This window comes from Lathyrus oleraceus, chromosome 2 (assembly GCF_024323335.1).
Source record: "Lathyrus oleraceus cultivar Zhongwan6 chromosome 2, CAAS_Psat_ZW6_1.0, whole genome shotgun sequence".
Classification (NCBI taxonomy): Eukaryota; Viridiplantae; Streptophyta; class Magnoliopsida; order Fabales; family Fabaceae; genus Lathyrus; species Lathyrus oleraceus.
The window spans coordinates 270,098,147-270,102,444 of NC_066580.1; positions in this window are offsets into that span (position 1 = coordinate 270,098,147).

A 4,298-nucleotide genomic window follows, 5' to 3' on the forward strand; every position below is an offset into this window, starting at 1 on the left:
ATCCCTGCAGCTCAAGCCCGGTGAAAAAGCCCTAAAATTGGAAAATTAGCATTTTGGCTGACACAAACGTGTCAGCTGACACGGGCGGCCGTGTCAGGCCCCTACTTTGGACATTGCTTGGACTTTCTTGGCCTTCCTCCTGACACAGCCCATGTCAGGTGACACCGGTGGCCGTGTCAGGCCTCCTGAACCGGAAACTCTTCTTTTCTTGAACGCGAGAACTTCTCATTGTCCTACATCGAATCCCTCAGATCTTCTACCTGAACTTGGAGGACATAAACACAGACAACCAACACATAAAATCGCAAAAACATAAAATAAAAATCAAAATTAATAAAAATACTCAAATATCTTACGGAAATAAAAATTGACTTTAAAGGTACTATAATGCATGCACAGTGTCTCAAAATCCTTGGTTTCTTGTTGGATTTGCAACGAAAACATAGTGAAAATGGTGACCGATCACTTTTCTTGCATATTTTGGCCATAGATATACACTTCAGAGTTGTACACCCCTAGAACTGCCTTTCTGTCGTTATAGGGAAGCGACGTCGGGACTGTTATCACCATAGGAGTGATGGGAGTTACTGATAGGGTCATATGAGAAAGACTGTATGGAATATGCAAAGGTAGAACTTTATCATATGGTATTTCAAGAGTAGATACTTCTGCTATTATGGAAGGGAGATCTACCAACAGAATCCATTGGTCCATTAGGTTTTGTATTAAAAATTCCACATTGTTGTGGGTCAATCAAACATTGTTCACAAGTTGTTGTACAAACTGGAAATGAATCACTTTTCATTAACACGTTCTTGATTTCGATAATTGGAGTTTTCAATTCATCGACAAAGATTATCGGTCTTCTTCCATTGTCCATTTCTACCATGTTCATGTTCATCTTGTTGTGAGGAGGCATGGGATTATTGTTTATATTCGAGCCATTGGGCGCGAACATAATTTTCTTTTAAACAATTAAATCTTGCACTTTATACTTTAGGGCCTTAAAGGTTTCTATGGGTTATCCGGGTGCGCCAGAGTGGAACTCACAATGGGAATTCACATCATAGCCGGGACGAAGAACCTCTGGAGGGGGTCCCAACTCCCTTAACTGTACAAGTGATCCTCTCAACAAATACGGTAGAATGTGACTATATGGCATCGGAACCAGATCAAACCTTCTTTTAGGTCTTCTTTCTCTTTGCTATTGTTGACGTTGATATTATGGTCGTTGTTATTGTTGAGGTAGATAACATTGTTGTTGTTGTTGAGGTTGTTGATAAAGTTGTTATTGTTGTTATTCCTGATGTTGAACATGAATAGTGAAAGGATGTTGTTGTTGATATTGTTGGACGGGTGCCACGACGGCCACTTGTTGATATGGAACATGGTATGTCGGGGTCCTGGTTCGGATTACTATTGTTGCATTGGTCTCCCCTTCCCTCTTCTTGCGCGGTAAAGGGTTTCTTTACCACGCCAGAAGTACTTGAGGAATTCTAGATTTTACCCATATTTATCATGTTTTCGATCCTTTTGCCTGCCAAAACCAGGTCGAAAAAGCATGAGGGTTCACCCCCTACCATCCTATCGAGATATGAGCCTTCCAAGTTGCCCATGAACATGTCCACCAATTCTCGTTCAAGCAAAGGAGATTGTACTCTAGCCGTTAGCTCTCTCCACCTCTGAGCATACTCCTTAAAGGTTTGCTCAGACTTTTGCATCAAATCTTGCAATTGTGTGCAATTTGGTTCCATATCAGTATTATACTGATAATGTTTGAGGAACGCTTAAACGATTTCTCTCCAAGTGCGGATATGGGTACCCTCCAGCTGCATGTACCAATCCAATGATGCCCCGCTTAATGAATCTTGAAAAAATTGCATAAGGAGTCGGTCATCGTCGGAATAGTCAGCCATTTTTTGATAGTAGGCTATGATGTGAGTTCTCGGATCGCTGGCTCCTTTTTATATTTTAGAGTCGGGGACCTTGAATTTTTCGGGAATGACCACACCGGGAACTAAACACATTTCGGCAACATCGAGGCCTAAAATGTTGGTACTCTCCATCTCTTTTAGCTTCTCTTCGATGGATTTGACTTTCTTCTCCACCTCGTTGGTAGGAGGACCAAAAGCTTCGTACATGGAAGCAGCCCCAGGGCCAAAGAAAGCATCTTGGTGGTCATCTATCTCAATAACATGAGGGTTGAGAGTAGCCGGAGGGACACCTCCGGGTGCACGTATATGAACTGGAGGGTTTCCTTGAGGAAGACTTGGATTCTCTACCACAAGAGGATTAGGAGTAGGGTTTGCAGTATGAGCATACTAATTCATTTCCTCTTGCATTTTAGCTATGATTTCTTGTGCTCTAGCGACTGCATAAATTGTCTCAATCAACTACCCTGTTTGGGACCTCACTTGAGACACTTCTTCTCAGAGCTCAACTTGATTTTGTTCGAGTTGATCCATGACTACTTGCTGATGTCTACGCGTGTTGTATTAGGAAGTCAGTTTGGAGGTGTCTTTTCTGATCAAGGAAAAGGGTAGACGAACGAGTTTTTTATGTTATTTTTTTGAAAATGCAAATGATGCATGAATGTTTGTTTATTTTTTTGTTAATGCAAAGCTCTTTAGTTATTCATGTTGTTTTATTGCAAGAAATGCTTAACAATTTACGTTTGCAAAGGAAAGCACACATAGTGAATCACAAAAGCTTTATTCATCCTTTGAAGGGAATCATATAAATTACAAATACATGGAAATTGCAAAGTACAAGTAGTTGAGACAAATAAGAAAACTAAATGTCAACCCTAAAAGTGACCCCTTGAGACTTGCGGGGAGCCTTAATGTCGGTAATGAGTTCGGTCATCGTCTTCTTGCAGAATTTAACGAAATGGTAGACCTCTTCGGGGGTGTTATCAGGCCACATGATTAGATCAGGCTCTTTCAACTTATTGGGAAAGTCTTGAAAGGAATAATTAGTCATTACTTCTATGTTGGCATACTTGTCTCTCCACTCATTGTAGAGGGTTTGGAGGTTATGGATGATTTTATCCCTTATAGAAATTGTAACTTCGGATCCATGGCATCTCTCCTCCCAATATCTGTAGTTGTTTTGCAATTCCATGTATGTCTGATCGTAGATTCCCATCCTCAGGTTCTTGATATGCTCACAAGCTCGTCCAAGGTTGAACTGCTCGCACAAGAAGCTTCGATGAACCTTCTCCCTCTCCAGTTGTTCCTTAGCCAAAAATTCCTTACACTCCTTCAAAATGGTCCTAAGCTCGAGGGTTTGGGCTTCATAATCCTCCCTAGCCTCTTTCTTCATATCATTAGACCTCTCAACAGTCTTCTCAAGGCCCCTAATGGTTTGGAACGCTTGATCCAACCGATCATTGCGAGCGTCTAGCTCAGAATTGGATCCACGTTAAGGCATACGATCCATCATCCATAAGTGCAGTAGGGGAGCACAACAAATGAATGTCCCTCCTTTCTTATCATGCCTTGTATTGAAGGTAAGATAGAAGTCGGCGAGTAGAAATGGAACTAGGCTTTTGGTTAGGAAGACTTCCACCACTAAATGATCCACAGATTTTTCTATATTAGGGAATAAAACAATTCCATGAATCAAAAGTGCTAATGTCGTGCTATAGAAGTCTGGATGTTCTTCCTTAATCATCTACCAAGCATGGGCTTCAAGGAATCTCTGAGTTAAACCCTTGACAACACCTTTGGATCCCCAACTGGCCACTAGATCATTAGAGTTGATAACCAAGACTGTTGAGAGCTCAGATAGGCATAATTCTTCTTCCAACTTAGGGAAAGTGTTGTATTCATTTATTGGTCGATTGAGAAGTCTCTCAAGGTCTTCCAATGTCGGGGAGATCTGAAAATCCGGGAAGGTGAAGCATCTTAGAGGGACGTCATACTATTGGGCCAATATAGTGATCACACCATAGTCCACCTTTTCGGTTAGGAGATCTGCAAGTTACCAAAGTTGGCTCTCAATTTTTTGTCCTTGAGGGATAATGCTCTTGTGCAAAGGACCTTTAATGAGTTGATGTATGGACTATTGAATCTGAAAGTGGAATGCTTTTCCTTGCTAAGAAATCCATGATTTTGTAGGTAAAATGTCTTGTAATTCTGCGTTTAGACAAACGAAACTTCTTAAGAGGTTTGTTTTATTAATTTATGATGTATGAATTCATGAATGAATGGTTGAATGGTTCTTTATCATTTCCACGAGAACTTTAGGCATGGGGTTCATAGTCTGGGACCATTGTAACGAAGTAGGGGTTTTAA